Raw genomic sequence first — 13,948 nt, 5'->3', positions numbered from 1 at the left:
GAGACGCCTAATATTTGCAAAAGAAATTACCTTCTTTTTAATGTCATGTGGTTATGGATCCTATATATAAACTGCAGTTGCAACTCTACTTCAGAATCTATGCCATTTATTCTTTATATTTACTTTCTTTCAAGAATCGGTCAATCTGCCTTAGTGAACAACAGACTTTCTGTAAAACATCATTTCTTAAAAAAAAACCCAAAAGATAAGCTACCCATTGGGTTATTAGAGTTCTGAAGGGCTTAGTGGTCTAGGCTGTGTGGACTCTATTGTGCATGGAAAGAGTAGAAGAATCGCAGTGGAACAAACACAAAAATCAAAGTGGCTGCCAAAATGTGTTGCCAAAATGTGAGGCAACTGTCCATGAAAATTCAGCTTTCCTCCCTCTTCAAACCAGTCTGTTCTTAGATACCTTTCTTAATGTCTGAGTTGTCATCTTTTCAATCTCAATATTTTCCCAATTTTTCTTTTTATTCTTCGTTGTATAACAGAATAGTCAGAGCAAAAATAAGGACTAAGAACTATCAGAAGTATGCCTGATGAATTTATGCAAATGTCTAATTAGGATCTATTATTGAATACATGGAACTCTTCTTCTTGCCCCCTTATTTGGTGAAATCACATTAAAATAATAATACATCTTAATTTCAGATGAACTTTGCACCTTTCTTTTTCAGAATACCTGAGCCTGAATTTTATAAAAAGCAACTGAACATAGGAGCCAAAATTCATGGGGAAAATGAGGAAGAACTAAACATCTCCTGGGGGGCATTTGTATATACTTTTTTCCACTCTTCAAGTAATCTTAAATTGATGTATGTCCAAGTGGATTGGATAACTTAGGAGGTTGGTTTGTCCAACATTTTTTTCTTACCCTCCTTTGGATGAAAGCTGTTCTCCTACAGAGTACCAGATGAATATCTTAATGTGTTCAGAAAAATCCTGGCGAGAGAATCCCCATTTGGCATATGTTGTTTGGCTAATTCACTTTCTGGCATTTTTCCATCTGAACTACAAGGAAAATTATACCAACTCAGTGGTACAGATCTCAGCAGGACTGTGCCCTAAGCAACACTAGAACAAACAGCACATTTTAGGGCTTTCTTTAAATTTAATTTTGGGAGAGATTAAAAAAAAAAAAAAAAAGCATTAATCTCACAATTATTTTTTGTCAGCATATATTTTCAAAAAGATATATACTTCGACGTTTACTGCTGTGCTTTCAAAATACATTATCGGTAGATTGGACAGCTAATAAGCTAATATATTGTAATAAACTGAACAGTTAATACCTATCTGGAGTAGTTAAAAGGCTGGATTTAATATGAGATTATCACTGTTTTCAAGCGTTTAGTTGTGATGTTTATAATTGATAATTGAAGAGAAAGAAGAAGGCAGAAGCTTAAAGTTGGGATCTTACCCTTGGAAAACTGCCACTTTTTCCTTCTGTGCTTAGTAGGGCCAAATGCTTGCTTTGACACTTCCATAATTTAAGGTTTTCTTACTTTTATCTGTGAATGTGAATGCAGAAACAGAGACCTTCTTGGTTTGCAGTGGCTCCCCTTTTTCCTTTCTGTTTTCACTTGACTTATATAGTCTTATATAGTCTTGTATTTTGTTCAGAAATCCATCTACAAATTGCGTGTCCAGTACTTCTTTTTTTAGAGACTTTTGGCAACATCATTTCCCCACAGAACAGAATATCACCTTTTGTATTAGCAAATACTGAAATGTTGAAAATTTAATATGTAAAGAAATATTGAAAAATTAGCAGAAGTTTTTTAAGCAGAGCTAATTTATATATAGCCATGTAGTTTAGGTAAAATTAGAATAGCCTTGAATGATAGACGATAAAAGGCAATAAAAAAGAATAAAAGGGGGCACTTCAACCACTATAGTGAAGCCAACTGAGAATCAGAGGTGAAACAGAGCTGAGACATAAATAGCAGTCACTTGTGAAGGGCTTCAATCACTCACCTCTGCAACTATCTCCATGGCTGTTAATATAAAAGACCTAACATTAAAAATGACGGATAGGAGAGATATGGTGGAATGTAATTAAATTTGGGCCCTCTGTCATTGTTTCTGCCAAATAAAACAACTGAAACAAACAATCTGTTTATTTTGTTTTAATATAACACCACTAAATGAAAAAGAAGCCCTAAATATAAAGAATGAGCCACCTGCCAGCACCTGCAAAACCACCTCTGAAACTGAATTTCCATGTATAGAATCGTAGAATCGTAGAAAAGACCTAAAAGATCATCCAGTCCAACCATTCATCTATTACCAATAGCTCCCACTAAACCATGTCCCTCAACACAACATCCAGTCTTTCCTTGAACACCCCCAGGGTCGGTGACTCCACCACCTCCCTGGGCAGTCCATTCCAGTGCCTGACCACCCTTTCTGAAAAGTAAAACTTCCTCATGTCCAGCTTGAATCTCCCCTGCCGTAGCTTGAAACCATTCCCTCTGGTCCTATCACTAATGACACGAGAGAAGAGGCCGACCCCCAGCTCACTACAACCTCCCTTCAGGAAGTTATAGAGAGCAATGAGGTCTCCCCTGAGCCTCCTCTTCTCCAGGCTGAACATTCCCAGCTCCTTCAGCCTCTCCTCATAAGCCCTGTGTTCCACACCCCTCACCAGCTTTGTTGCCCTCCTTTGAATACGTTCCAGGGCCTCAATGTCTTTCTTGCAGTGAGGGGCCATGTACTACTCCTCCTAGCAGTAACCTTTACCATAAAGCCCAAAATAAGAGGGGAAATGATTAAGTGTTTAGTGAGCTGGAGCCAGAACATAAGATATGTTGTAGCATTCTCTCAGTTTTTTGTCTTACACTCCCTTAATCATTGCTTACGCTTTAAAGTCAGTCATTTTCAACAAGGTTGTTTCTCTGCCCTTTTCAGTGCAGTTTCCAGCATAGCAGGATCCTTGCCTGGGTTTATTATTGTGATAGTTTTTAATCAGTATAAATAATCTTGATTAGCATTTTCCCATTTAAGATTATGTATGGCATAAATGACATTTCCATGATCAGCTTTGGGAATTTGATAATATATTTTTCAATCTCCTTCTAGTCTACACGAACTTCCCTTTTTATTTAAACTGTTCACTCATAACTCATGCTTTCTGTAACAGTGGCAACAGAAGGAGTGAAACAAAGGCACACACTAGTGTTTTCTAAAGGCATGGAGCGAAGTTTTTTTTGCAAGTTTTTCAAAGCACAAAACACAGTACATTAACTAATGACAAATGTGTGATGAGAAACGTCTGATTACCACAATTCACAACTAGTGAAAGAAAAACTACATATCATTAGTAGCATTAGTTTTTAAACTTTGTATAATCCCAAGATAGATTTTATATGAGCTTTATTTAAAATTATTTCATGCTTAAATATTTTTCAACTGAGGAAACAAGTGAAGGTTCATGGTACTCCAGACTTTTGCATGCTGTGTCGTCTCTTTTCTTGGATAAAAAAGGTAGCAAAGCAATATATGAGATGTGAGTGGCAATGACACACAAGCAGGCTTCATTACATCTCACTTGTTCACATCTAGAAAACAAACTCCACAAACTAGAACAAACAGCTCCTAGAGAAGCTAATAATTACAATGAAGTCATTACTGTTTAAGAGCTGATGATAGCAAATGTGTATCATTTCAGCTGAAGAACATTTCATCAACCATAAACTCTAACACAGAGGTAGGTAAAGAAGAAACTAATTTAGCTACTTGCTCTGTGTGCCTTATGAGCACAATCAATTTCCAGTGTCCTCAGGTCCTACAGAAAACATTTATTTGCAATTCAGTTGAAAATTCATTAGTAAAACTATTCCCTCAGAAAATTCATTGACACCCACCAGTACTTTTATTCCTTTTGGACTCTATGTCATCTACCATGGCTGATCTTGAGGGATACATCCCTAATTTTCATTTCCCACCTGGTAACTTTCTACATAAAAACTTGAGTTTAAAAAAGTAATCCTCTGCAACAGGCAGCCTTCAAAACACAAGAGCCATTGATGTTTTAAGGGAATTCTCTTTATGTATATCCTATCCAGATAAACTACAAGGTTTTATCAATGTTAGTGTATCAGTTATGTTTAAATTTTCCACAGATAATGATAGTAAGGAGGCATGGTGGTCAGCTAATATTTGTGTGGTATTTATTCCTTAGTGAATCACAGAATTACATACAACATAAGAATAAAATATTGTTTACAGATTATGCAGACAGAAGTTAATTTTAATGAACTTGATACCAAATGACTATTACAGATGTTACATCTGTTAGAATAAGCATTTAATTTATCTCTCAAGTAGTTGTTAAAGTAATATTTAAAAAGTTTTAATCTTCAATGCAAATGCATTTACATTTTTCATCATTTTGAGTAAGTCACTGGTAACTTCTGCATTTAAAAACAGGAAAAATAATAGGAAGAAGATTATAGAAATGATGGCTTCATTTCAATCCCTTCTTGGATTTGATAGATGATGTCTTAAAGGGAATTTATGTCTAAGTCCTGAAATTTATATTTCAGGTTCTTTCCGTCAAGAAATTCCAAAAGTACCCATCTGTGTACCCTCCCCAGTCTCCAGGTTTCATTAATTCATTAAAAAATGATATCTTATTAGTTCTTCTAATACCCTTTTTAACTTAGAGTTTGGTTTACTATTGGTGAAAGCTCACAAATGTTGTGCAGAATTTTACATGACTGTGAATGAGTCCAGAGAAGAGGCCTCGGCACTTAAATCACTAGGGACTTCACATATAGGTCTTTTATCACTGTCTCAATTTCTTTTATGGAGAGAAAGTTGTGTATGAGAAACATCTTTCTGTTGAGCTAGATGGCAGTGTATAATATTTTCTTTGCCAACACTAATTAGCTGAAAATGTAATAAGTATTCTTACAAGTTAAACATTTTTTTCCAAGAGTATGAACAGTTCTGTCCAAAGGCTTTGTGAGTTCCTGGTATAAATAATCAAGAAAAAAATTAATTCTGAAAATTTTAGAAGAAAATAATAATTTATACCAGTATTTTAAGAGCATAACCATGATCTCAAACTTTTAATTTGCTTTTTGAAAGCATGAAGAAACTCTGTTTCAGAATTCCTTTAGCAAGAAATTGTAGGCAGTAGCAGCAATAATTAATGTCTTCACAATGTAATATTATGGAAAATGCTTGTTACAGCATTATTCTGTTTGACAGACCTCTCCTAGGACTGCTTTCCACCATCTGGACATAATGTGAATAATTGCTTGCAATTGCATATGTTAAAATGCTTGTAAACTTAAACACAAAGCTGTTACAGTATCTTTTCTAGAAGGTAGGGCTACCAATCCTAGAAAATAAAGTACTTCTGTGTTATGATTTTAATGATTATCTTTGGGATACAGTAAATATTCTATGCTTTATGATAATTAAATCAAGAGTGGTTGTCTTCCCAAATTATGTCATGCAAATTATGTCATGAACAAGTCACAAAATTAAACAAAATTAGGAAAGATTTCATCCTGTTATATTTCCTACAGTTTCTAATTTTATTCCCTTGAACATATGCTAAAATTTTGATTGAATTTTATTAAATAAAATCTAAATAAGCTTTTTGATTATATTGTAATCACTTATGAAGTATATACATCAATATAAGGGGATTTGTTAAGTTTTTAAAAGTTAAAAAGTCTTTCTTATCACTTGTTCTAGCTTTCATGAAGAAGTTATCAACACTGGAAAGTCTGCATGTATAAAATTAGGTGATTGTAGCCTACTGTTTGATATTTGGTTTGAATGTTTTTACACAAACCCAAATTTCATTAAATGCATCATACCCACAACCATAAGGTTCTTTCCTGCTTTTTTGAATATTGCTACTTCAATACTACTTGAAAAATTTGATAAGTAACTTAAAGAGGTGCTTTCAATGTCACTTTCTGCAGAAAATTCTAAATCAGTTTTTCAGCACCAGAATAAATACACAATTCATCGGCACAGAAAAGACCACTCACTTTCTTGAAATCTGTGTGTACAATCTATTTCAGCCAAGGCCATATTCAGTCAGGCACAATATCTCATATTTTATCTGGTTTACACACAGACAAATCAGCTTCTTGCACATGACTTTTCTCCTTGTAAGCTGCTGACTCCAAGCAGAAGTCCCTAAAGCTTTCAGTAGGCATTTAACTGAAGATTAACAGTATCAACTATTTCTCTTTCTGTCCTGCTATCAAAACAGGGATCAAAATGATAGTATTTATGTTTTCCTCTCAGCTGCTGGAGTTTCTGATACAAGTAAATAAGTGTTTTTTAATGATGAAGGAAACACTGATAGGAAGAGAAAATACTCAATCACACTGAGAAACAAGAAAGAAAAATATCTGTTGATGACAGTCTAAACATTACTAAGCCTCAGAATTACTGGAATTGTATAAATATATTATTATCACAGAACAATTCTTTTGTTTGTCTGTTGTTGGTGATGGTGGTGGTCTTTTTTCATGTTATTTTTGAGTTTATCAGCTATTATTATTTTCAGTGAATAATAAAATGAATGTATAAAAACATTGCTAATTAGAATATGTAACAAGAATAAGGCTGCTCTTTTTCAGAGACCACAAATACTTCTACAAAAAAATAACCAAAAAACAACCAACTGGATATGCATCTAGATATTCCAGCTCTCCTTGTATATACAGACATAAACATTGAGGAATGAAAGTTCCTTTTTGTGAAAGAGTAGTTCCTATCATGGAAATGTCAATGAAAACATAAACAGCAATAAAGATGCTGAGTCAGTTTTCTTGGGAAATTTGCAGACTAATCACAGTTCAGAAGAGAAACCAAAGTTGCAAACTGGGAGAAGATTGAATTTCATCCACCTCCTTCTCTGTTGTTTTTTCATCGCTTGTGGTCAAGGAATGAAGTCAGAGCAGGCTAAAGAGTTCATAATGCACTATAAGTTATCTGAAATGCACGTGGAACATACCCAGGATTTGCAGAATTTGTTAAAATTGTTGCTAATAAATTCCCAACGACAGGTATTTGATGCTGGCAGATGATTGAAGAACATCAATGTGTGTTCAAAGACTACCAAGTTCTTCTGTTTTTCCCTTTTTCTCTCCCCACCAATATCCAATATAAGATGGTTTTCACCGTCATTTCTCGGTTTTTCCTTCTTTCACTGTGTATAAATAGTATTACCACCTACTAACAACAAATAACATTTTAGATGATCACCGCTTCTATTTGGATTTTAATCACTTGCCAAAGCCATTTGATCTGAAAAGACAATTTGAAATGCTGTGTGGTGGATAAAAAGAAAACATCTGAAGCTTTTATATTTTATAATGTAGAACTGATAGAGAGGTTCTTACCTATTTTTTCATTATTAAAGTAAAACAAATTTATGCTTTTTTGATAATTAAAATAATATAAGAATGTACAGCTGAAACTGTTCATTAAAGAGATAATTTGTCAAGGTGATATAACTGACTTAATTAGTGGAATTGCTCCTTTGATTGTTTTTTACAAAAAAAACATGAATGGTTGATTATTACTGATATACTATGAAAAGAAAATTCCTTGGAGATAACTTTCTTCTGTTTTACTTGCTTTGCTGTCTTTGTGAGAGGCAAACACTTTCTATCCTGTTTTGTTTGCTGAGTGTGAAACAGGCAGGTACTTAAATACATCAAGCAGAAAAGCTGGATTTGCGTGTGTAGCTGATGTATTTAAAGAGGAGTGAGAAGAGTACTTTGATTAAAAAAAAAAAAAAAGCAGCCTGAACTAATTTTTGTTAATCAGAGTGTTTTAGTCTGAAAAATGAAGAATGCAAGAATGTGGCTCTTGTCTGCAGAAGTTGAACAGCTATTCACTTGCTTCTTATAGAATCTCAGAATCACAGAATGTTTTGGGTGGGAAGGGATTTTAAAGATTTAGTTCCAATATCCCTGCTATGGACATACACTTTTCCCTACAACAAATGTCCTTGCAAATGAAAAATAAGAAGGAAAAGGAGCAAGAGATGAAACTGTAGTTTCATGTGTAGTTGCCTAAACGTAGACATAATTTTAGATGCCAGCTTAGATCCTGTCTGTCTGCAGGTGATGACTGGATGAGCCTCTCACAAGTATTTTGCTATATCTTCCTGTCCATGTGGCTCTGCATGCTGTAAAATATCTGACATGAAACCAAAATCCTGCAAGCAAAAAAGTATGAAAAGTACATGACACAGTATTTATCAGAATGGTAAGAACAGGTAACCAATTTAAATGATGATCTTTGCAGCAATGGTCTTAGTGGACATACACAGATTACATAAACTCAGGCTGGGCAAAGCTCACCAGTACAGGAGATAAGAAGAGCTTGTGTGAAAACATTTCCTTTGAAATAAGTGAAGAAAAAACTTACAAATGATGCAGGGACAAGAAGCTTTTGAGAAATCTGGAGGAAAAAAAAAAAGGAAAATAGTCATAAGGTGTGGTGTGATGAGATCAAAGTGAGGTGATATTCAGAGTAGTCATATGGAGAGGAAAACAGAAAGTTCTGTGTTGATGGCAGAACATCCCATATGAGATGCGAAACACTAAGACAGAAAGACAGATCTGAGAGATAGAGATAATTCACAGAACAACAACAGGGATTTTATAATAAAGATGATAGATGAATCTGTCCTTGTTGATGAGGTCAGATGACCAGAAGAGAGTATCAGTGAGTCTTGTAATAGATCTATAGAATCTATATCGCTGGAAATGGATGAGAATCATCTGGAAGAGAATCTGATAGACCTGGTAGAAATGAAGGACAGCCAGAATAAGATGAAATTACAGAAGACAAAAGAGGACTAGATTTTAAGAAAACATTTGTTTTAAAAAAGAAAATACAGAACAAGAAGACAGAGGACAATCTGCTGATTTTACCATTTTGTTAAAATAAACTTATCTATGAGTATTTTTCAGTGAGTGTAAATGACAAACTAGTCTGAAGATGGAAAGCAAAATTCTTTATGTAAGTTTAGACATTTCATTATTATATCTAAGCAAAATTTGAGATTTATTTTTGAATCAGTGAAAAGGAAGAGCTAAATGCTGAATATTATTTGAGCCCGTGTTTTATGATTGAAATACCTTCCCACTGATCAAACAAATGTCCAGCTGAGGCTTAGATGACTGCATGCTTTCTATACTTAATAACAAGGAAATACTCAAATAAGAGGTGCTCCAGACAAATGGGAATAGTGCTTTCACAAAGAATAAACAAAATCGACAACAAGCATTAAAAAAGGAAGAATACAAATGATGCAGAAGCTGGAGTCAGAACAGAATGAACTGTCCTTGATAAAGTCCACTCTGTGAGAGGATGCAGTGCTTCTGGAGCAAGACTTTCCTGAGCCTGGAGGACAATTTTATGTCTGATATACTCTACTGTGACATTCAGTAGCTGCTGAGAATCTCAGAGAAACAATTCATTTGTAGTGAAAATCAGCTTTCCCCATGAGGCCAAAGAAAATTGTGGTAGTGTTTATAATGTCAGTGAAACAAAATTATATTATGTCAATATTGCAATAGTCTCCAGATAGCTGTATATTTAAGCTGGTGTTAATCTTGAGAGCTGAAAAAAAATTGGTACTAGACAGGGCTCAGCATGTCCAGCATCAACTTAAAAAAATAAAATTATAGGGGACAGAATTAATAATAAGCTTTGCAGATTATCCATATATATTATCCTCCTAAAATCCTGCGTACTTTTGACCATTTTAATATTGCACAGTCATTACAGCTGGTCCTCACCTAAATCATTAGCAGCACTGTGAACAGAATACAAAGTCTTTTACAGCATATACTGTGATATTCTTTGTAACTAGAATTTCTTAGGTCCCTTGATTTGGTTCTTCTGTGCTGGTGTTGCATGAACCAATTCATCTGTGGAACTGACAAATCAATTCCTCCAGATTTTGGAATTCTCTAGGCACACTCTTAGATGTAGTTTGCATTTAATTTATTGGTACCTGCCACTCTTTGTCTAGAAGCAGTACAATCAGCATTCTATTTAATAGACTCATTTAACTCAGTATCTCTCTCTTTTTTCTTGTTTCAACAGTGAGGAAGCCATCCTTGACAGAAATAAAAGGAATGAAGAACAGTCTGCACTTGAAAAGTGTGAATAGAATTCTCCCAGTGATTAGCTTGATCACTCACTTAACAAAACCAATATGGCTAGTATTGTCCTGCATCCAGAGGTGACCTTTTCAATGCTTTAAATAATGGAAAAATGATTTATGGTGATGCATCGCATACTATTACACTTTGACAAGAATAAATGATGTTTTGAAATTTTATAATGCATCAGTTTGCCCAAGTAATCCATAGGTATGGCACCTTTATTTGATAGGGGCCAACATTTATACACTTCCCTTCTAGAAGCATTATTTAGCAATCAATCTGATTAAAAATAATATTAATGACATAAATGAACCATTTAATAAATTAAATAAATGCTAAAAAAAAGTAAACATGTATAAGTTAAGTATTTTACATATGATTGGAAGCCATTATTTCAGTTGTGTATTTCACTGTAATATAATTTGAATAAATTATACTAAAATGCTGGAGTTTATAATACAACATTTACTACTATTTAGAAATAGCATAAAAAAAAGTATATTTTATATAACCATGAAAAGAGAGTTTTCACTGCTTTTTGCCTTTATTTTTTTAAATCTAAGTAACATTCTGGTTCTTCTTTCCCTACTTCTCATCTTTCTACTTCCCCAGTTTTCTGTATAACGGAACATAAGACCTGCCACAGAACCCTATGAAAACAAGATTCAGTAGGAAAGCATCCAACCTCAGCTATGTTTATCTTGATTGAACTACATATAATGTCATCTACCTGCTTTGGTAGAGAGATGACACCATGTTCAGCTAACCAGCGTAGAGGATTATTTTAGGATTCATAATGGTTAGATAAAAAATATCTGTCATGAAATTGGCCTAAAATATTCTATATATGGAGTAGAAGAAGAATGCATCTTCTGCCTTTCAAATATGAATGACAAAGACTACATTTCAAAGCCTTTAATGAGTTGTAGTAGGATGTATATTGTAGGACATGTTAGTTCAGCTATAATGAATGAACTTAAAAATAAAAACTCTCATCTTTTAAATCTAAATCTGAATGAGAAGTGATACCTGATGATTCCAATATTTACTTTGAATGGTAATAGCTTATGTTAGTACCTTTTTTATAATATTACACTAACATGAATGAAGCATTAATCTAGTTAAAGTTGTTCACCATATTTAAGAAAAAAAAAACTACTGTCAGCTGTGTAGAACATAGAAACATCATCTTATTTCTCACAATATATATTTCTTGTGTGTTTATATAAAGAAGAAAGAAAAGGTAATTAATCTTTTTTTTTTTTTTTTTTTTTTTTTTTTTTCCAAAATGTAGTTCAATTTATAAAATGACAGAAATATTCAGATCTGGTGAGTTTTCAGGAAGAAAGCTCTGGTCAGCTATCTGAATATCTGATTAGTATTTGAAAAAATTAGCAATAGAAAAATTTCAGTTTGAATGCTTGGACTGAGATGCTAAAGATACCTGTTACACATTCATGCAGGTATTTTCATCTTATCCAGATCATCCATACCAGAGAAGAAATCTTCTGTAAAATATTCCACTCCTTTCTGCTTGTCTGTGTGTATGCTGGTAAACCAATCTACTGGGATCAGCTGAAAGCATTTCTAATTAATTCTTAGGGAAATGCATCTACTTGTACATGTGTTTATATTATTATTAGTAAAACTGACTTATGAGCAACATTTACATTATTTTGTATAATGACATTTCTCTACATGATTTTTCTGTAAAATGTTTCAGTTGCACATTAATTGAAATCTTATGATCTTGTAAGAATTTCCTGGCCAGATTTTTGTAATTTCAAAGTTTGATTTTCATCTTTATTCTGAAATTAGTTTTTTACATTGGATTAATATTACAACTGCACTTCTATTTTATTGTAAACAATGGGGCTGTTATATATTGCTTAGAATCTCACTGATATTACATGCCATCTAGTTGTTTTTTTTTGTTTTGATTAGTTTTGTTTTTTTGCTAGTGGCTACTTGTACTATCCTGACTGTTACTGCAGCGTAATAGGCTGCCATGTGTCTAATCTATTCACTGAGAGTGAGACTCATGCTATTGTGTACCACTAGCTCATCAAATTCTTCCCTCTGCTACTCCCAGTTACTGCATTAACAATTGGTTTAGAAAATCAGTACAGCCTAGAAACCTCCTGCACTGTTTGTATAATTTTATGTTGACCTCCAGCATAAGCTGCAGCTTCTAGACATGCCTGAGTGAAAGACTTCTCCAGTAATCTGGGGAAATAATGGCATCTTCTTAGACCAGCAGCCTTTAACAGCTTTCTGACAATATACCTGGCACTATGTTCCCCTCTGGTGTTTTTCCCTTGCATTTTGAAGGCTAAAGAAATACAGATTGAAAAAATGGAATTGTCATATTAAAAAATTGCCTGGACTGCCAGGTTTAAAGGGCAGTCATCCCTATATGGATGGTGAATATCTCATACCCCCGGTACCAGAGCCTCTATTTCTCAACATATAGGGAAGTTACTCAAAAAGGTACCTCCTGGAGGTTACTAATTAGATAAAGCTGTGTCTGACCTGCTTCAATGCTGGTGAGTATCCCACTGTAACACAAAATTGATCTAGAGAATTCCACAAAACTGCAGGGTCTTCTCAACTTGCTATCATGACAAACTTCTCATATAACAGGCAGTCTTAACTCTTGGCATAAGACCTGTAAGTTTACTTTTATGTAATATGTTTGTTTGAGAAATGCAAAAGTTGCCTATGTGCTAGAAAACTGCCGTGAAAAAATTATTTTAATTTTTAGCGTTTAGGTTTATATTCAATTAATAGACTGCTGTAGGTTTTTCATCACACTTCCAGAAAAAGCTTATATGCTTGAGTTAAGAGTGGGCACTGTTAAACAGAAGAACTTCTTACTTAGCTGTATTTGTTAATTAATAATATTTGATCAATGGGGATCCACAAATGCTTACTTTTGCTTGCTTGTCTATTAATGATAGCATATTCAGTAAAGTATGTAATAATTTTGAGTGTTTTAGAACACTAAATGCCAAAAAATAGGCAGGCCTATTCTTAAGTTTTTCCAGTAATTTTTTTGTCTGTTGTGGTTTTCCTAGGTGAATTGCAATTTACTGTAAAGTGTGCATGATGTATTGATATACAAAGGACAATTCACTGCATGACAAAATGCACAAATATTCAATGGTTTCTTGATTATAGATTACTAAATCAAGGAAAAATGGACGAACAATTTGAATCTAACATTAACTGTGTCTTTCTAAAAGAATCCATACCTGAAGTAAGAACTTTGTTAATGCTAAATCTTATATAACATGGATCTTTTAAACAAAATTGGAGACAAAGCAATGTAGGTGAAAAGGGCTTTTGAGGTAGAAAGTAGGGTAAGGAAAATAAACTGGACACTTCATAAAATGACAAAAAGTAAATTCTGTTGGTTTATCTGTTCATTTACTGTTGCTGAATCACAGTTTTCTGGGTTTTTAAATATAATAAATATTTTTTAGATGGACAGCTTAGAGGATATGGATGTATAGATATAGTACAAATTGCAAGGGGAAATTTTCAAGATAGCTTTGTTTGCTCCGAAAAGCATACTTTCCTTGCAAGAATTTTTGAAAATCTTATCATGAAAACCTTTCATATCTCTTTTAGCTAAAGGAATGTCACCATTTTTCATTGTAGGCACGTGTTTTCTGTAACTCACAAAATTTAGTTTCAGTTATGCATTAAAAAAATCAGTAAGCATGACCACATTACTTCACTTGCTTTCTGTGGTCTTCTCATGTATTTTTTAACTGAAT

At 33.7% G+C, this 13,948-nt stretch overlaps 1 long non-coding RNA gene across 1 annotated transcript in view; it reads left to right on the top strand.

Annotated features, from left to right (window-relative positions):
- LOC125689254 (uncharacterized) overlaps positions 1-11,344 on the top strand; it is a 67,925-nt gene extending 56,581 nt beyond the window's left edge. The window contains exon 5 of the long non-coding RNA XR_007375140.1: positions 10,105-11,344. This is a non-coding gene — a long non-coding RNA (uncharacterized LOC125689254). The remainder of the gene's footprint in view (positions 1-10,104) is intronic.
- Positions 11,345-13,948: the final 2,604 nt, after the last annotated feature.

Source organism: Lagopus muta, chromosome 2 (genome assembly GCF_023343835.1).
Source record: "Lagopus muta isolate bLagMut1 chromosome 2, bLagMut1 primary, whole genome shotgun sequence".
Lineage (NCBI taxonomy): Eukaryota > Metazoa > Chordata > Aves > Galliformes > Phasianidae > Lagopus > Lagopus muta.
Note: the sequence above shows the minus strand (reverse complement) of the source record. Positions and strands in the feature narration are given on the sequence as shown.